The following is a 21,854-nucleotide window of genomic DNA, read 5'->3' on the forward strand; positions in this document are numbered from 1 at the left end:
GCTATCCAGGTTCTCAAAATATCTTCGATCATCCCGACGCACTACATTTTTCGCCATTTAAATTGATCTAACGCGTACACGCCGCGTGATTGAAATCAAGTTTTCTAGGAGCTGAGGATAAATTTACGCGATGTTGCAAGAAGCAGATCGAACGACTTAACGTGCTTAATTCTCCGTTTTCGCTTTCAAGCTATGTATAATTTTAACAATGTATCAATAGTAAGAGAATGACACAAGAACACACATAGAAATTCACAATAAAATAAATGCGACAGGTATAAATTATATGATGTGATAGATGATTAGCTGGAGATGGATATAAATATAGATAGAAACAGAGAGAGAAAGAAAGAGAAAGAGAGACACAGAGAATATTCATACTTTATCAGAGTTCAATAAGTTACAGTCATATTACAATTTGCGAAAGGACACATAGATTACGGTCTTTTCGATCCCTAGCGTATTTTCTCGAGTCGCGCACTGTCAAATTGATCATTACCCCCTACCAGACGACCAGGCGGTTAATTTTCATTTAAATGGAACGACAAGTGAACGCTGTAGACGGTCCAGCACCACGAGCTCTTTCTCTCGCCTCGGGCTAACTGTCGTAAAACCGAGATGCAAAACGCTCTCTGAAAGTTCTGGCGAAAGTTTAATTGTCTTTTGCTTGCGTTCTATCGCTTAGGTTCTATCCTCGCTCCTCGCATCACCGGAACGACGTGCTTTCACAATGCAATCTATAATCTGCCCGATAAGTAAGAAAGAAAAATTCATCGTCTCTCATAATACAATATATATTCAAAACATAACTGCAATGTATACTAGACTATGTTCCTTTCTTTTCGCATAATATTTAACTAGAAATTTCTTCATCTTCTCGCACGATATTTTTTGTGCTAACGAGATATGTAACTTTGATGAAAATAAAGAGAATAATCCGTTAATATCCATAAAAGTTCAAATATTTCAGATCGACTTCGTTCATTCTTCCCTAATTTATTTTTTATGTTAAATGTAAAATAATTCTAAAATTAAAATAAATCACAAATTCTTCTTCAAATAAAATTATATAATAAATCTTTTATTAAGAAATATTGAGAAAATAATATTTAGTTAAAAAGTGATATTATAGGAATAATATTATTATGTAATATTATATGTACAAAGAAAGAAGTATAGAATAAAGATATCAAGATCATCGTTTGTATTGATTGACTTTTTTATCAATGAATCGGTCGCAGAATATTATAGATTCATAGAATCTGTGTGAATATTCAATTCATCATTTTATTCAATCATAACTGTGTGTAAGTAATCATTCGAGGAGCAAAATGTGTTTGCAATATTCGCAAGGACCGGATTTATCTAGTCCAAGTTAAACTTAATAAGATCGCATCATGAAGCGAAGTTTGTTCGTAATCGGGATCAGCGCCGATTCGACGTAGGGCGTACACGGGCGATTTGCATATTTGTTATCGCCTCGGGGACGAAATCGATTAAACGGGCGGAACTAAAATTAATTATTGAAATAATTATCGGCTTCCAACCGTCATACCATCACACCATCAAAGCTAGATTGACATTTAAAAATATCATTAAATTTATTAATATTATATACGCGCTATTTTTCCATGCTCCTATAGCTTTAAACATTTTCTAGAAAAAAATAATTGTGTAAGATGTGTGTATATAATTAAATAAAATTTATTAAATTTTTAAATCCTAAAGAATTTAGAAAGAGGTGTTCTTAATCTGTAAAACTGCTTGTCGCGGTGGATATAATTTCTTGATGTTTTATTACTATTATTATAGTAATGATTTTTATATAATTATTTTTTAAATCTTATGTTCTCTGACATTTTAAATAATAACACATATGAAAAATATATAGAAAATTGTTTGGTCTCTCTCATCTCTCTCCACCAAAACCATCCCAAAATAAAAACCCCCTAACGCATAAAATGAAACATATTTAAACTATAATAATAAAATAACCAACGTCGACGAAACGAAATAATAGTAAAATACCAATCAAAAACATACAATTTACAAAAAGGACCTATTATTGGCGCTTTCTTTATTTAAATGTTTTGTAAATGCCATTTGTGTCATTTAACTTAAAGTATCCCGAGATTTTTAAAGAATGACGTTTTATATTTTGACTCGTACTGCCGCTGCAAATATTTTCCTTGAAGTGCACCGCAGATGTGTTTGGAAAATTTCGAAACTTTTCAAAATAAACGATGCCTCTTGACCTATCCCATATGATCGGATTCTGGACAAGATGAACATCCGTAACCCTCTAAACTTCTTTCTCATCTAGAAACAATAAACTTCTTATTTCGGTATGACGTCGTCGTATCAGCCATCCCAATTGGTTGCAATTTTTGCGAAAGAAAGTATATTATTATGACGCGCGAGATATTAATAGCGTGTCGAGTAACGTTATCGGTATTTTTGCGCAAATAATTCGCGTCTGCGAATTGTACGGTGTTTTATTTTGTCTTGCATGTTTTTTATTTGCCGTATCCCTATCGTTGCTCAAAAGCTCTTTTCCCTTTAAAGTTTTCGCAACCGCGTTAATTATTTTTATGACTTTCCGCATAACTTTATGACATTTGATTTTAGTTCTAATTTTCATAAACATTTAACAGGATCAATTCTTTTTATTATTGTTACATTTGTATCCTAGAGTGTGCAATATACCCTACAACAAATATGACAAAAAACTAATGAAATTCTACACTTTTCTCAGGCTAATCCTTCAATACTCCCATGCGTGTTGGAAATATATCTTTTTCTTAAGAAACCGCGATCTTCCGTAAGATTTTCGAATAGTTTCGATTTAATTTCGAAATAAAATTTCTCTAAAATTTCTCTAAATTTGCTGTACAATAAATTATATCGTCTTTCGAATACACTTATCCTCGTTCACGCGATTCCCTCTGAAGAAGCGCATCGTGCGATCCGATTAACTCGAGAAGAACACTCATACGTTTTGGATTCCGTATGTTTCTCGTCTCGGTGATGTTTACATAGCGCGGTGAAATTTAATTCTCGGGACCTTCGAACCCACACGAACCCGAATGTAAACCAATACTCGTGCTCATTCTGGCGATATCCGACGGTGGAAAATAGCGCCGTCGTGGACCGTAGAGGAAGATGCTGCGCCGCTCCGAGAACCGTTTCCGCTTTAATTTCCAGAAAGAACCGATCCGCGACGAAAATCCACTCGACGGATTAGCGTGTCCAAAGGGAACACAGACTATTAGCTTCTCTGATCGTTACAATTCGTTGCGTCTTCTCGCGGGAGAGCAATTTTCCGATATTTTCCGTGTTCTTCAATTCCATCAGACTCGCATTATCGACTTTATTAAAATTCGCGTAAAAAGTAGATTTATGCTTTATAAACCTTGTAAAGTGGTGCGCGCGATTATTGAGTGATACGTAAGTCGAATTTTGTAAACGCAACTTATTTGCCGCGGCTTTTACCAGCACCGCATCTTTCGCGTGTTTTGCGATTTCCGCGGCCTCCCTCTTTCGCTTGTTTATTCATGCCGCATCGCTGAATTTCTGCACACCGTGTCCTGCGATGCAATTCGTCGGTTTACGCTTCGCGAATTTCCGCACGCCCCGCGATGCGATCGCGCATAAAGATAACAAACATCGACGTTGCAGCGTCTGCTGTTTCTCAAATCCGTTCTAAAAGAAAAGTTAATCCGCGATCGCGGCGCACAACCGATTTTGTTTTCCCGTCTTTGCAACACATTTTCATGTATATAATTAGCTTGCAATCTACAATTGAATTGATAATTGCAAAGACAGAATTTTTCCCCGATACGGTGGGTATTCGTGATTGTAGATCGGGGAAAGAGAATTCTATCGCCGATGGATTTCTCTCTATCGCGGCTTTCGCGGTTTGAAAATGGAGAAAATTTCGCCGTTAAAAAGCGGGGAAACCTGCGCGACTGTCGATAGGATTGAGTTGACGACGACGAGGGAAGCGAGCCGTGAAGAGGAGCGGAATCGAGAGAGGCGGAATTCGAGCGAACAATGCATACCGGGTGGCAATTTCACGCGACAAGTCCCGCCATCAGCATATCAATGGGCCCGGCCCGGGCGGGATTATCTGGATGTGCCACCGCGCGCAGTGATATCCTGCGGTTGGCTCCGACAGATAGGGTTGCGCAGTTTCGCCTCTCTCGCATACGTATAATACGGTAAATCAATCCGCGGCGCGCATCCAAAGAACGAACGACCGTATGCACACGTGCGGGATTAAATAGACACATTATGGAGACTCCGACGGTCTATTATTTTCTCCCGACGATATCGATTCTCCACCAGTTTTGTCATATCACATGCCGACGATATTGATCGAGCCGATGTTACGTTTCGCGACAAGTCTCGTACATTTCCGTATACGTAATTAATTAAATCAATATATCTTTTTACCTTTTCTCTAATCTATTCATTTTTTTCTGTTTCAGGTTGGTCTTGTAGAAAAATAGTAGATTCGGCAGATTGATCTTATGAAAATGATTCGTTCGAAAAATCAGGTAAGTACAAATCTATATGGATTTTCTATTATTCGATTTATAAAGTGATAAATTCGCGGAAATTAATATATCCAAGTATATATACATTTTAAGATTAAACAGATTCAGACTCGATAAATCCACGTTTCCTCGTATCATATCATTATATGTGTATATTAACAATAAATAGCAGTTCATTATTTTTCTTAAATAATTGGAAATCTTTGACGTGCATAATATTTTTTAAATTATTAATTATGTTAACTTATATAGCCTAAATATTATATATATCATTATTTCTAACTTGAAAGTTAAGTAAGAGAGTAATTAGGAAAATGTTATCTTAGAGACTGGCAGTTGTCGCGTTTTTCCGTTTCCTTATTCGCGGCATATTACTGCGTTAATGAGGTATTATACATCGAAAATGGTGATAGTATTATTGGGCTGTCCTACATTCTTAAAGTTACATTGCGTGCTCTCTCTACGATAGACGAAATGTCACTAATATTTTGATTCGAGCTTATTGTTAGTTACGTTACAACGCGACCGACTCGTTCAGGACGAAAACAAACCAAGGCGCACAATCCAACCCCCTCTTCACTCGACGAGCGACCACAAGTCGTTTATTTTTCTTGAAAACGTATCAGCCGCATTTCCTTCCTCATTGTCTGGCTTAAAGAAATAAATCTACCGACGCGGCGCGTCGGTTCAAATCTCATTTCCTCTGTAGCAAAAGATCTGCGCGCTTTACTACAACTTCCGATTGCCATCAATGTGTCCCATCTTGCACGAATTTCAGTACGAATTAATCGCCTTGGCTTCGTAGAGAACTAATAATGAAAATTATTCATCCTCTTAGTCAATCACAAGATTCGTAATTGCTGCATTCTTTACGCAAGAAAATTTATTTAAACCTTTATGCATTTTGTTGCACGAAATGATTGCACGATTTGTTTTTAAGATTTACGTTATGCCATAAATATTCGAGATATAATAATATACGTTTAAAATAAATATATACGTGACGTGAAACTGCAGTTTGCGAAAATGTAATTCATCATAAAGGGGGCGCACAGAATATAGTCTTTCCAAACGCAAGTTTATGCACAAGTACTATCACAGATGGGCTACATGTAACGCGTTCCGGACTTCCGTTATGGTTGACATCGCGGGGTCGAAAAGTGGTAGGCAGGGTCGGCGGTGGAGCAGCGAAGATAATAGTCATAGAGAGAGTAGTAAACGGCGGAGAGAAGCACCGGTTCTCTCTCTTCCCCCTTTCCCTTCCCCCCTCTCTCTCTCTCGTGGGCGGCGTAACGCGGCTAATTCCGACTGTTTGGTTAGCAAGCATTTAAGGTTTGTCTTGGCTGTTGCTTCGTGTCTTTTAGACAGCCGATCTGTGTTCCGACCAAATGAAACGGAAGCTAAACGGCGATGTGACGAGGTGACGAGCTGACGAGATAACTCGGTCGCGTGCATCCGCGTTCAGGCGATTAGCGTGGCCACGCACGACGAAAGATCTCTCTGACCGATAGAATGCGAAGTGTGATCCGTTTGATTGTGAAATATTACAATTAGCAGGATAGTGATTTTAAAGGAGGAAGAGAAAAAGAGCATCTGGATCTACTCGCTGCTCTCTCCCTCTCTCTTTTTTTTTACACCTAACGCTATTTGGCCGAGCCATCAGATCTGGATGCAGGAGATTTGTCGTTTGTTCATCAAGTTTCTATTCGATGGAATTTTACATGAAAATAACATTCTTTTATGTATATTATTTTAGAAACGACCGCGCGAACGATTAATATTAAAAATCTGCAGTGATATATTTTTTTAAGCAGTCAGAATTTAAATAGTAAATAAATAGTGTAAAATATATCTCGTATACAATGAATTCATCCGCGTTCTGGACGATGGTGCGAAAAACGTAGTGGCGCGTAAACAAGTAAAAGTTAACAAAACAATCCATACGTTGTCATTCGCGTCATGTGTTAAAATGTTTCGAGAGCAGCTTGAGCCTGCGAAATGACCATTCGCGTATTATTGTAGTTGCAGCTAAACGCGCGTAAAAAATTGTTTGTATCGCAAATTAGGTAGGAAATAATTGTACGATATATTCTGTTGAAATACATCACCGCGTTGAATCTCTCCGTCTATTCGATTCGACGACGCGTAATTTTACTATTTATCATCAACACATGTCTGTGTTTTTTACTGTCCATTTTTTGTCCATCGACACGTTTTTTCATGTAATGATTGTTGCTAAAGATTTTTTTAACATGCATTTCGCAATTCGAAATTGTTCTCTTAATTCATGCAATATTTGTGCATTATTATTTCGAGGAATAATTCGGTTCGCGAGAATATCAATTTTTGTTTGATTTTTTAGTAATATATTGAAAGAGCAAAATATATCCCAGAGAGAATTTAAGACGTCAATTGTCTCGTAGGAATCTCGGAGAGAACACGAAAGTCCGAATAATATTTCGAGAACAAAAATCCGAGGGAAATTCACGCACCGAGCTAACTTAAAATCTAAAAATCGCGAGACGCGGCTGTTTCGGGGGAATCAAAACACAATCGTCCATTAACCGATAAATCGGCGAGAGAGATCCCGATAAAACTCGCGCAATAACTCGATAACTCATCGCGGATGAATGTGAACGACGTCGCGCCGTCGGAGACGATGTCGAGACGTCGCGACGCGTTCGCGTGCGCGCGGGCACGCACGCATTTTACGGGGCGCATTTACGGGGAGGGTGCGACGCGACGGCGGTCGTCAGCGGGACCAGGAAAAGCCGGAGGGAGGAACGTGCTCTTGTGTGCCGGCGGTGTGTTTGTTCAGCCGCAACTTCTCTAAATCTTTTGTACGAAGAACGCGCGGCGGCAAACTCGCGTGCACACGCGGCTACATGCGTTTCAGAGTAGCAGCTCTACCTCGTGCATGTGATCGCTCAGGTACGTTTTCTGATCGACGTCGGAATAATCGAGACATTTCTGGGATAATTTCATACGGTATCTCTTTTTTTTTTGCATAAATCGAAAATGATAATAATTATTAATTACCGAAACGTCACTTAATTTTTATTTTTTCAAAAATGCATCTATCTTTTGTAAAGATAAGATGTTGCAACATGTGTATACATAATATATCTTATGTAAAAAATTGAAGACGAAAGAGGTCTAAAAATTAAAATTATTGCAAATTACAAAATGCAACTATCGATCGCGCGAAAATTATTTCGACTGAAAAAAGGGATTAATCGAAGATCAATCTAGCTCGGCGGTAGCGATAGTAGTTCGACAGTAATTCGATGTAGAAATAAGCTTTCAACCTGCAGAGGTAGGCCGCGTCGGATAATGGCGTCGAGCTGAAAATGCGACGTGCGGAAACGATGCCTGTTGTTGTTTTATGGGAAGAGGAGAGGAAGAGGGTAACACGGAGAGCGGACGCTCACGTTAAACCGATTTGCACATCGGATGCACTCCCGATTCCTCGAACAGCGGGCAATTTCACAAGCTGGATCCCGTTTGTTCATTCTTTTGTTTCATGTAGCAATATTATTTCTCCTATTTAGTTTATCGCCCTCTTTCGAAAGTATATTTATGGCAACGATTAATCTATATGAGCCTATTACGATCTTTAAATGTATATAATCAAGTAACTATTTATTTATAACTATTCATGGATTTCGAATGAGGATGAAACGTCATGTATCAATAATGCTATAATAATTTCGTCTTTGCGACGTGATAAATGTCTAAAATTTTTATAAAAAATCTAAAAATTTTTAAGAAATTTTTTAAATGCCGAAGCTAAGGATTATCGTCATTAATCGGCCTCTCAAATTATTCAATGATCGAACTATTTTATTGCGAACGGCATACCGTCTCTAATGCGAACGGAAAGCTGGAAGAAATCCATCTTCCAAGGGTTTCACGCTGATGACGAGATGCAGCTTGCATCTCCGACGAAAGACAAGTCCCGTCGGTCGTCGACCAGTAAATCTCATTCATGTTCATTCGTTACGTACTTACATACATCATGGTGGTCGCTCGTGCGATGAAAAAGAAGTCGAAAACCTTCGAAACGTCGTTCTGTCAGACCTCCAGATCGGATAATGGAGCGAAAAAACATAGGCTGTTGAATGTACGATGTGACATTGAAGTTTCTAAATGCTCGATGCGATGTTTAACAATTAATCTGAAAAAAGAAAGAAAATTCATTACATTTTACGCGCAAGTATAGTAGAAAAAAAAATCTCAAGTTAACAAATTTCCTATCGCTAGATCGCTTTTGTTCATTTTTAATTCACTCTTCCAATTCTACTTTGATAGAAAATTAATTTCTCCGACGTTATTAATCGCTATCGCGCTCTGTCAGCGAAAAATTCTTGTAATGATATAATATTGCAGAAATTAAAAATATTCATACGTTTCATTTGAACGAATGAAAAGTCGCACATGAAACGCGATGGGAGAGAAGACTCGAGAAAGGCTTCATTCTCGTCGACGACGGAATAACAAAGCGCACCGAGAGAGAGAGAAAGAGAGACGTCGTAACGATTTTAATAAATTTGGCGCTGGGTAAGCTGCAACAACAGGGCGTATGAATTAAGGAGGGCCGAAACAGCGCTTGGATAAACATCTCGAATTAGGCGCCGAATTCTTTTCCATGCGTCCGACGCACGCAGCGATGACTTCTTTACGAGTTCGGCATGCACGCCGCAATCGCGCGCACGCGGTTAATTTAGCCACAAATTTTCGGTAATTGACGAGCTATTTTACAGTCGGGGGATTTCGGCCGGCAGTTTGGGATTACGCGATGTTCTCGTGATCTCGGTTTTTATCGTTAAAATGAATTGTCTTAGCGACATGTTGATGTATTAGAGAATATAAAATCTGTAAAATAAAAAAAGAGAGCCAGATAGAAAATGTTTGTTGAGCAAATTTTTTTAGTAAAAAATAATAAGATTAATTCTCTTATATATTTATATTTATAAGTTTAGAAATTAATTATCTTATCAAAAAATATGTCGTACATATATATTACGTCTTGTTTTATTAAACACTGTTTTTTTAAATAGCAATAATTAAGTAAAATAATTGTGTGTTGCTACTTATTCATTAAAGACCGCAGTTATTAACAAGTTTATAAAAAATATGCATTTTTAGCGCTGGCTAAGTAAAAATATCTAAAGATATATTTCTTTCGGGTATAACCAAAAGGGATTATCTCCGTATTAAAGATGGAAGAACGAGGGCAGACCACCGTGATCGAAGTTTGTGAAAATACGCGTCATGCGTATCTTCTAACCGTAAAAATGTTTCCAAATAGTTCTCGGGTTCGAGGTCGAATCAGCTCGCGGAATCGTCAATCCGGTCATAATATGAAATCTTCGACAGGAATGCAGCTCTTGTCCGACGAATGGGACATAGAATTCTCGCTCTATCGCCGCATTATGTTCGAATTTAAGACGAGAAGGAAGAGGGTTTCCCCGATCGTCTCGATCGTTTCGACAAAGGATCATCCTTCCGATATGCACCTGTTTCGCGTTGTGGGCTTACGCCACGCGTAGAAGGAATAAAGCTCCTTGAATGCGTGCAGCATCGTCAACAAAGATTCACGTCAATAAGAGACGTGCGGTGGATTATCGCGTTTCGAATTGGGCGATCCGTGTTGAAGGCAGAACGTATTAATTCGTTGCACAATTAAGCTCGGCATTAAAAGAATTTAATTGACCAGAAATTATCCACACTACAGTATACTGACTTTAAATATTTCACGTATTTTTATATCTTTTTAAAATTTAATTCTTAAAATTAACATATCTTTGATCTTGATCTCTTTTCAGATAAACAACGCAGAAATAATATATAAAATAAATTGTATATATAATCTCAACGTTTATATATATATATATTTTTTTTTTCACAAGGTGCATAAAAAAATAAAAAAATTTGTCATGAATTCTGTGATTCCCTAGCGTTTCTTGGCACAACGGGGTGCTCTCTTCTTTTCGGGGTTGGCAGGTGTACTGCGCGTATCTCGAGAATATTATCTCTGTCAACCATTCGTGTGTTTATCCGCATACATATTTGACGAACTCGTTCCTTCCTGGGATCCGGGAGCAAGGATACGCCTTGAAGAGAAGTACCCGATCTCGCCGGTTCGAGTGAGATAATATTTAGGCGATTGCGCGTTGCCTAAATGTCCATTGCGTTTGCTACCTGCCCTCTTGCCTGCCTACCTGCCTATATCTACACTTCGCACTGACGGTGTCAACTTTTGTCTCATAAGTTAGGTCAGGGTCATTATTAACCTATTAAAGGTTTTGTAGCACCATGTTTGATGTCACAAAAATGTGTCCTGACTAGGCCAGACCTTTCTCAATATCTTGCAGATGTCACCTTAAAAGTGTCACTTGACGCAAAAGGAGAATGAGAATATGTATTATTATTGCTATAATAATTACCCACATTTTTCTTTAATAACGTACAATTTGTTCGAAAAATTTTGATAAGCTAAAAGACTTATTTAAAGATTATTAGGTTGATTATATATATAATCCTTTCGCTTTTATATGTGTCTACTATATTTTATCATATTTTATACACCTTTTATATAATAAATCTTGCTTATTATGGACGTTTTAAATCTTGCGCGTGTTTTTCTTAGACAACATATTGATTACGAGGAAATAAAATTCTATTCGTACCCTAAAGGATTAATCAAAGGAGGAAATCGGGCGAGAGGGGAACGGCGGGGAAGGTAGGAAGTGAGCGAAAGGATACGGTAGTGCGAAAAATAATTTCCTGCTGCTGATACGTAGTGTATCAAGAACGGGGAGAAAAGTTCGGTCTCCCTCTCCGGGAGATATCAAAATATTATTCGAGGCTTGCCCGCCGGTACCTTCGGATTCTCCTCGCGCCATATAGAAGCCGCACGGGATCCAAAGTGGTCAGTTATTGCTCTTAGCCTCGACATACGAGCACCTCGCGTATCTCTCACACGACATACGGTATCTTATAATCTTCGTAGCAGTCATGAGAAAATACGGAACCCATGGATACTGGGTTGTTCTTTTCTGTCATCAATTAATATTGTCATTAGTTGCCAATATATACGCGCAATTTTTTAAATAAAAATTAATTATATCATATCAAACTTAAATGATTCTTAAATGAGAAATCTTGTTTTTTTTTTATTTTAAAAATAGTACCCTCTTTAACAAACAATTATATATACTTATCTGATTTTTATCTAATATTAACATTGAAGGCGATTTTTATTAGGCATATTTATTCGACATTTATGAAGCAGATCGCAAGCAAAATTTTTGAAAGACAGATTTTTGACATATTCGCGAACATTTCCGTAGGAAATATTTGCCATTCTCTGAGATGAACTGTCGACTGGACTTTCAGCCGCACATCAACGACAATCAAAATGATAACTCTCTCGTCTATTCGTACGGTTTTCCCTCGTCGTGCGTCTATGGAAAATCCAAAAAGCAATAATTGCGACGAAAGACGGGGAATGTTTTCTTTTGCGAGCGGGCGGATGGGCGAAATTCACAGGGGAAGGGGGAGAGACACGCTCTTGGATATCTATATAGATGGAGAGAGGAGAGAAAGCGAAAGAGAGAGAGAGAGAGTGGAAAGAAAGAAGACAGAGAGAAGGGAATTCGTGCTGGAATAACATTGGGTGACTGTGGTATTGTCAACCCCTGTCGCGCGTTGCTCTCGTGCTCCTCTTATTTCTTTCCCCGACTGCCTTTCTCTCTCTTCCACCCACCCTCTTCACGGCCGCCCACCCTTGCCTTCATCGCCCTTCCGTTCCCTGCCCTTTTGTCTCTCTCTTTCTCTCTCCCTCTTCTCTCTCTCTCTTTCTCTAAGGTCTACCTATCCTAGCCACGGCTTAGTTAGACGCTGAAATATAGGAGAGCAGTCAGAGAATAGACGGGAGTCGGGAGGGATGAAACAACACCCCGTTCCCACCGTTCTACCCCTCCCGACTCTATTTCTCCCTCCTCTTCTGGTATACTCTTTCACCATCTCTCTTTCTGTCTCTCTCTCTTGCTCTTCCTCGCTCCTTCTCCTTTATCCATTCCCTAAACGCGGCCAATAAAAACAACACTCGACGAGGCGAGGGGCTATACGGGGGTTGCGGCGAATTATAAAAATAACACTGCCAACCGATCGAACAATCGCTGGATCTCTCGCGAGCGGTTGATGCTGACGTCGTCGTTGATGCTGACGTCGACGACGTTTTGTCATTTGGAGCTGTGAAAAGTTCGAAACCACCTCGCACTTTTCTCCTTCTTTTCCCCCTCCTGTTTTCTCTTTTTCTCGTTCACCATCCAGATTTCTCTCGGAGCCACGGTTGTACAGATAGAAGCGACAGTGTATGGTAGCACGTACACTTAATTGGAAGCTGTGCAGACGTCCTTATTTTTCTTTAAATTGCGCGTCGACCGTGTTTTTCTTTTGCGAGTATTCACTTATATAAACCACGTTTCGGATAACTCTTCCGATAACCGCTTTCGTTTTTGCTCTACGTGTTACCGAGCTGATCGGAATTAAAACCTCCTGCCCCATTAACGTAGAATAATTTAATCTCATTTTTCACTTGTTATAGGAATTTATCGCAGACGTTTTACAAGTTTTAAATTATCATTAGCGTGGTAAAACATATCTAGACGTTATCTATTAATAATGACTTAATAAAAATTTTAAGTAAAATTTTACTTGTCGAAGGCTGCCCATTATTCAACTTATTTTATTGAAATATTAATTTCTGACTCCTACTCGGTTTTAAAAATGTTAAACGCACAATTTACATACATAAATAATAATAGATTTTCTAATTTTATTTTTATTCGTTAATTTTTTCATTTTAATTTATACTTGCGAGGAAATATCGAATTTCTTAGAAAAGTATACAGAGTAGAATCAACGTAATCGAACAGATGAGCAAATCCTCGAATAACATCATAATATTCGCGAAAGGTGACGTGAAATGAAATGACGTGTCGACGCTTGTTCCGCAACCGCTCGTAACTGTCCCATTACGGGGTCATCGCGGTATATCTCATCTTATGTCTCTCCTTTTCTTTCTATTATTATTATTTTTTTTTTTTTTTTCGTCTTTATTCTCTCCTCTCTTTCCTTCTCGCTCTTCTCTCTCATAACGCGCGCGAGTATGTATGCGAACGCCTAGACCGGCATGGCAAAGCAGTCAAAGAGAGATAAAATCTATAAATATGTGGGAGGCGCACGCGACCCATTCCAGTGTTTGTTCAACCAGGAATAACCTCCGCGTTTCTTCATCGCGCGCGGAACCCCGAAGAAGAGACTCTGGTTTTGTGGCTTGACGCAGGCCTAATCCCAGGGGATGATACTTTATTAACTATTATCTCCGGTCAGTTCAAACTTTCGACAATTTAGTTTACGCATCGCATGACTTTTTCGGCAAAAATCAAGATGAGTTCATACATTTGTTTAATGCGAATGGGAAATAATGCATCGTTCTCTTCTACGATGATGATTCCACGAATGACACGAATATTTGAGAAGACTAGTTTCTGATTGCTAAAAATTGAGTAATATATAAATAGATTGTGTTCAATCTTCGTAAAAATCGACGATATTATATACACATTTTCTGAGATATTAGTATTGTAGATTAAAAAATCATATGATATAAAATAAAGAAAAAAGAAATAGAAAAATAATAATCTCGAAACACATTGCATTATATTTGGTATTTCAGGAAATATCTGTAATTTTGTTTTCATTATACAATAGTATAATCGAAGAACAGAATTTTAACACGAATTTATCTAAAGATTAAGTGATGTAAAGATTCACACATCCAGATATTTGCAAATTTTCCCCTTTATAAATCCCTCATGAAATTAGAAATTTGCTGATCGGAAAATATGATTTAAAAACTTTCGCGCGAATTCACACATATAAAGCCGTGAAGTAAAGACTTTCTTAATTTAATAGCATCAGTGAAATGAAAAGAGAAGTTCCCCCCTTCTTTGTAGAAAGACTCGATTACAATTAGATAGTTAAATGTAACTGACGTTCGTCATCTGGAATTCTGACTATTTGTCGACGATGGCAGAAAACGTGGACCCCCGGAGAAAGTTAGCCAGACGGTAACCACGAGCGCGTTAGTTAGCAGTAAGCGCATCTCATCAATCTTCCTCGAACGTCGGCGTTGTACCGCGGATCCAAAATACTCGCGACACGTGTATCCATTAAAATAGTGTGATGGCACCGCGGAAGTACCTACATCACCCGTTTTGTCGAGAAAGTTTAGAAGAAAGCTTAAAAAAATTAATAGAATCTTAGTAACCTTTCATCTTATTATAATATCTTATTCAGCCTGCGAAAATCTTGGAACTTGAAGAACTTTCTACAAATTTATGTGACTTTTATGTTAATATTAATCACATATTCTCCTATTTATAATATATATTAGATAATACTGAATGCAATTTTGGTAATCTCATAAAAGTTTCCTGGCATAATAAGCATTTATATATAATTATATATATGTATAATTACAACAAAATAATCTGATTTGATAAACAGTAAAATAATCTGATTTATGCACATAATTAAACATTGAAACAGATCTGACAACAAATATGAATCGTTTAATATTATACATTTTGAATCCGACATTCGAAATTACCAATATATATATTTTTTAAAATGATGTCTTGATTTCTTATTATTATATATCAAAATGTTACTAATTCAAAATAAAGATTCTTAACAAGGCTGTATCGAGAGGACGATTTAATTCTTTAGCTCTATTCGATAACATACTTTTCCTTATTTATTCACTTTTAAGTAGAAGACTATTAATACTGCAACAACATTTGATATGAAATCTTTAGATTATCGATAATTATTCAAGAAAAATGTATATCTTCTGAAATATATTGCTTAGAATTTTAGAAAAGTTATATATTGACGTTAATAAAAGAGTTAATATATAAAAAGAGTGACGTATTATTAAACTATGTGTGCGGTAAATGGACGGAAACCCGTGTCTGGTTCCTCGCGCGAATCCTCCGGAAATAAGAGACGTGTCCCGAGGAAGGTTCCCAGTTTGACAGGACGAGTACACCGGATACGGGGTGCGCGAAAAGGGGTTTGACAGGCCGCCGCAAGATCCGCCATTCTCGACACCTGGCAACAGCCAATCGTAGGATAAAACGGAGCGAGGAGCTTCTGGTCCTCAAATGCCACACCCTTCATTGTTACCACATATCGACCGTGGGGCCGCAGCAGCAGCCGCAGCTACGGCGTCGGTGCTAAGTACTCGCGCACTTGCGACGCGCATGTGTGACTCGCGCACAGACGACACATTCGCGCTCGCCCCGCGGAATCGAATTAAGCAAAAGGGAATATACTCTGTATAGCAGACGGGTGCGGGGGAAAATTTATTTTCGTATTTTCCGCGCCGTGTTTTTATGCGCCTCTCGGCGACCAGAGAGAGAGCCGATCGTAGAAAGCGCAATTGTTGCAAATGTAACGTTTCGCTCGTGCTCCCGCAGTTTTGACGTTTGTCGCACGTGATTCGATGATAATTCTCATTTCATCTATATAGCTTAATATTTAAATTAAAAACTTAATTATTGTTGAATTTCCATCACCCATTTTTCTCTTCTATATGTACTGCTAATTAACGTTCACCATAAGAAGTCTATTAACTTGATAAAATATACAATATCGCACTTAGTCAAATCTCAAAGTAAATAACATTTGCAAAGCTGATGTTCGCGTTAGAAACAGACAAACTGTTTACAGTAGCCGAGATATCAAAGTAGAGAGAATGCAGATTTGATCAGTTTGGATTATCGCGAATGGAATCGATACTTTCGCGCGGTGCAATTTAAGCGGACGCGTTTTCAGAAACGCGCGTACGCGATCCTGAAAATTAGGCGTCGCTCTTCCGGATTGGAAGGAGGCTTCTTTGTGCCTGAAATACACCCCGGGATCCCCGAACGAGTGGCATCTGTAATAACAAGGACCGTTCTTACGGTCTCTCCCGCCTCGTGTACGTGGCGAATACTCTCGTGGACGTGGCGCGACGATGGGCTTCGAGAGTTCGATTAGCCGGACCATCGACGAGTGTGTATGTTAACGGAAGCATTATTGCTGAAATCTAGCTCTTCACGTTTTCTCGTATAAAGTTTCCAGTATGTCTAATCGAACAATTTGACAACAACGATTCTACATCACTCATATATAAATAATAAATAGATTTAAAACATTTTGTATAGAAATTCGATATACATACATGTTTATATAATTATTCTATTTTTTTATAAATAAAAATAAAATATATTAATAAATATATTAATTGTTAATATAATACTAAAACAACACAAGCTACGCGCGCGCCATTCCTCGATTTTATATAAAAAAGAATGATATAAAGTTTGTTTAAACTTGATTAATATTTTTTGACAGAAATCAGCTGATAACTGTCAAAAAATATTAATCGAGTTTAAAGCACTATAACATATTAAAGTAATATGTAAATAATATATTATAATGCTTTATCTGCGATTAATATTTTTTGACAGAAATCAGCTGATAACTGTCAAAAATATTAATCGAGTTTAAGAAATTATAACATATTATTTATCAGCTGATTTCTGTATCATTCTTTTTAACATAAAATCGAGGAATGGCGCGTGCTTGTATTGTTCTAGTCCCTTTTTAAAAAAAAGCATGTTTTAAGTCGATTTTCGCAAGTATTGCTGCTTCTTTTTCGCGATGTTGATTACGCTGTTTCGAATTGCGTTGTGCGTTACATTCATAGCATCGAGAGGTTGTTATCGCGAGGGTTAGCAGTTTATAAGTATCTATTATAACATATTAAATTATTTACAACATATTATTATAATTAAAATAATATTTTGTAAGTAATATAATATGTTATAATACTTTATCCGCGATTAATATTTTTTGACAGAAATCAGCTGATAACAGTCAAAATTATTAATCGAATTTAAAGTATTGAAACATATTATTTAAAACACATTATTATTTTATAAATATAAATAAATAAAATAAAAAAAAAGAAATAAATTAAAAAAAAACATTATTATTTTATTTTATTTTGGACACACTGTCGAACTGCTAACCCTCGCGATGACAGCCTCTCGATGCTATGAATATAATGTACAACGCAAATCGAGGCTAATCAACATCGTGATAAAGAGGCAATAATACTTGCGAGAATCGACTGCCTTTTTTAGAAAGGGATAAATATCATATGATAAATTATAATTAATCAAGAATTATTATCAAGATTTCATATTGGAAGCGAATTTAGAAATATCCAGGATTTAAATTTTTACATAATTACATTAGCCACCGTAGCCGCAATTGTCACAATTCATATAATTACGTTAAAATAACGGCAGAGTGTATGTACATAGCCTTTCTAAACCCGTCTATTGACTATACGAATATCTGAAATAATATTTTTGCTGCTCCGGAAAGCGAGTACTCTCTTCCTCTTTTTTTTTCCTCCTCGCTCCTGCGTCCGCTGGGGACAAACGTGAAGAGGAAGCTCGCGGCGAGGACATCATCAGTCGTCGACACCGGGTATCCCCGAGAGTCTTCGACACACGACGGGGTTGAATCTCGAATTAGTATTAACGCCGCGACTCTTTCGTTCGCTTTTACTAAAGCAAACATTCGCGGCAAAAACCGAGCGTCGATGCGACGACAGTTCTCACTTAAATAGTCACTATGACGGTATACTCTTATAGGTAGATTTTTAAGCCGCGCACATCTCCGAAATCCTTTTATATTTTTTCTTAAGTTTTCACGCGATTATAATTACACCCTCTAATATATTTTCTCCTATATTTTTATAGCGCGCGTAATCTTTTTAAGCTTTTACCGCGTAAATTATTTTATTCCCTCTCTATCGCTTTTCAACTCTCATTAATATCCAAAAATAACGAAAAGCCACCGTGAGATGCAAAAATAGGATAATTATACGACAGTCGGAAGGGATAAAGACGTGTCGCTTTCTCTCTTCGCCTCTCTTTTCTTACCGATATCGATGCTGACGCCGGCGCCAAGACGACTCTTGTTCTCAGGGACTAATCTACGGGAGATCTTCATCGCGCGACGGCAAACAAACGGAATCGAACAATTTGTTTTCGTACGGCGGCTAAGTAGCGGCCACTATCTGGCGCGCGCGTCTTTAAATGGGAAGAACAAGGAGAGAGTCAATGGAAAAGAGGAGTAAAGGAGAGAATATATAGAAATATAAGTGGTACGAAAACTGGCAAGATATACACACGGGAAGAAGAATGAGGAGGAGAGGGGACGACGACGAGGACGACGATGACGAGGACAGAGACAGAGAGAGGGAGAGAGAGAGAGAGAGAGAGGGATAGGGAAAAGCAGCGGCACACGGAGACGAGGCGACAAAATCAATTATTTTGTTAAACAACAAGCCATGTTATGTTAGGTTTGCCAAAATAACCAAAACAACGCCGTTCGTATACGTCGCGCGCGCGTTTCGTGATACGCCACGGTTCATTCATCCGCGCCCAACCATTCCCATTCATCCTTTCGCCACGAGAAATTATCGCGATAATCGGCCGCAAAGCGGTTTTTCCGCTCCCCGCGGAACAGGTGGAATCGCGCTCGCGAGATCCCGTCTCTCTATATAGATATTATTCATTATTATTGTTATACGCATTATTATCGTTTATACGCGCGCAATATGGGTTTATATGCATTATTGGAGTTGCCGGAGAGATGCGCCGTGCGCTGTCAGCGCAACGTAATATCGCAGAGAGTTAATTAATTTTCAATTCCGATATCCTCAGGCTAGAGAGAGAGAGAGAGAGAGAGAAAGAGATGTTTGCCACGCGATATATCCGACTTTTTCAATGCATAGAATCGAATGCGTTATTTTTTATATTTTATGTGAAGGGGAAATATATTTCGTTTATATAACGATGCAAAAAAAATTTAACGTCAATATCATAAATTTTGCGCCGACAGTCAATTATCTTTTTCGCAAATATTTTTCTTTTAACAATAAGCTAGGCAATTTAAGTCGAAATAAGGAAATATCGGAATTATTATTTTCTAAAAGAATTTCCAATCATATATATCACTTCATTTATCTGATGAGACATAATGAGAATTAATTGGCGCAGTAATTAACTATAATTACGCAAGATCATTGTAAAACGAGACTGAAAATCTGTTTAGTTGCTTGTGAATTTATAAAAATAATACATATATGTGACAATTAAGTATTTTGTTTAAAATCCTCTTTAAAAAATCTGCTCTTCTGAAAACCCTCTAAACAGTACACTGGAGTTGACGTACAACTTTGGATTATAGAAAGAGAGGGGTGAAATTTCGCGGATGCAAGGTGCATCGCGATGAGGGGGGAAGGGCGGGAGGGGGGAGGGAGGAAAGTTTCGCGGTATCATGAGCTATGCACTCTTCAAAAAGTATGAACGAACGAGCGAAGAAGCGATCCATTAGGTAGGAAGCCCCGGCTGACACGCCCTGACGCTATCAAAACACGCCTTAAAACTTATATTCCAGCGCTGGCGCGACGGTGGTAGTAGGAAAGCCGCGTACGTGAGATAAAATAACAGAGTGTAGTTAACAGGCTTGGGTAAAAATATTCACGCTAGCTTCCATATCTCCCTCTCGCGCACCCGCCCTTCATCCCGCGCCTCCCTCTCAATTTAACCGCGTCTACGTCTCTCTTTCTCTCCCTTTCTCTTTCTCTATCTCTCTCTCTTTCTGTCATTCTTGCTTATTCTTGCGCGTTTTTTGGTCTCGTATTCCGAAAATTCGCAAACGTCCGTATCATTCGCGCGATGGCATCGATTAATCGATACGTTCGTAAAAACAGAGCCTGCATTTGTGTTTGCGCGTCCTCACAAAGTAATTTTAATTTACTTTCCAACGCGCGTTGATTATAATTACGAAAAACGTTTGTAGTTGTATAAGTTTTACGATCATTGTTAAAAATTGGATAAAATGTATTTAAGAATCTCGTGTGTTTTTCTTTTTCTTGCAATTAATAATTAGTAATTAAAATTTTATTTAAAAGTCTAAATTTTGTATATGATAACTGAGATAAAACGTGTCGTCTTTAATTTAATTTAATAATTCGAAATATATTTCCGGTAAAAAGAAATTGTATTATATAATAATTTAATCGCGAAAATGGCAAAATTTATAATGCGATATAAAATTAATGTAACTCATAATCATATACTATATAATTGATGAATCAAAATTGAATTATTACTTAGCGATTGTGTTTCAAATATAAAAGAGAGAAATGGGAAAAGAAACAGAAGAGTGAGAGAGAGAGAGAGAGAGTTTCGAGGTAAATATTATATACAGAAAAATGTAAAGTCATATGATCACGGACCTGACATCAGTTTGACAGGAGTTTGGCATCTTCACACGAATGATACATTATAGTTCTTCTGACAAAGTAGAAATAAAAAAAAGATTGATATTTCTCACGTTTACACAATGTTTACACAATCACATATCTTGCACTTCCTTCGATATATACACGTACGTCTTCATCTTTAAATGAAACTTGTGCTGTCATCTACGGCTAATATCAAAAGTAAATCGGTCGATAATCACGAAAACGTATGTACCGACAGCTGCAAATCTTAATATCGTCACGTCGGTAAATTGATCGAGTTAAATGCACTTTGCACGACATCGTACGGTGACACTCTGTAAATCGCGATATCCGTGTAAATTAATCAGAAAATACCATATATCTGATGCAAGAATCAGACGACAGATGCAATACGCGTAGACGTATATATGCAGCATCGAATCACTGAACTTCCGGAAGAATCGCAAGGTGTATTCCATCGATTCCGTTCCACGTTGCATCGTTCTACAAAATAACCAAGAAAAAGCCGAGCATTAGAGTGTGAGTATGATCGATTATTAATCGATTAATACAGTAATTATCGACGCAAAGCTTTCTCTCTACAAACATATGGAATATTACGTCTTGAAATACCTGTCGTATGCACTTATCGCCTGTTTGAACGAAAGTTTTCGACGCCCACGTTGCGACGCGCGGCGCGTTACCATATTTGGCGAACGGAAGTACCGTAAAATCGACATCCGTCAATAATCGTCGAGGGCCGGGACGCGATTTAAGAGTACGCGATATGAATCTCGAAATCCGAATTACGCGCGAAAGTACAGAGAGACCGTCGAGAGAAAACGCGGAGAAGAAACGGACGC

General features: G+C 37.9%; 2 long non-coding RNA genes across 2 annotated transcripts in view; one reads left to right on the forward strand and one right to left on the reverse strand.

The window, feature by feature from the left end:
* LOC145939632 (uncharacterized) overlaps positions 1-4,666 on the forward strand; it is a 62,689-nt gene extending 58,023 nt beyond the window's left edge. Inside the window, exon 3 of the long non-coding RNA XR_014425855.1 lies at positions 4,491-4,666. This is a non-coding gene — a long non-coding RNA (uncharacterized LOC145939632). The remainder of the gene's footprint in view (positions 1-4,490) is intronic.
* Positions 4,667-8,281: 3,615 nt separating this feature from the next.
* Positions 8,282-21,827, reverse strand: LOC145939631 (uncharacterized). The gene is made up of 3 exons (XR_014425854.1): positions 21,625-21,827; positions 21,004-21,495; positions 8,282-8,736 (listed from the first exon to the last, which is right to left on the reverse strand). It is a non-coding gene; the product is annotated as an uncharacterized LOC145939631 (long non-coding RNA).
* Between the last annotated feature and the right edge of the window lie 27 nt (positions 21,828-21,854).

The sequence above is a fragment of the Prenolepis imparis genome, unplaced genomic scaffold (genome assembly GCF_030444845.1).
Source record: "Prenolepis imparis isolate NDT839.2.m4 unplaced genomic scaffold, iyPreImpa1.0 SCAF_8, whole genome shotgun sequence".
NCBI lineage: Eukaryota > Metazoa > Arthropoda > Insecta > Hymenoptera > Formicidae > Prenolepis > Prenolepis imparis.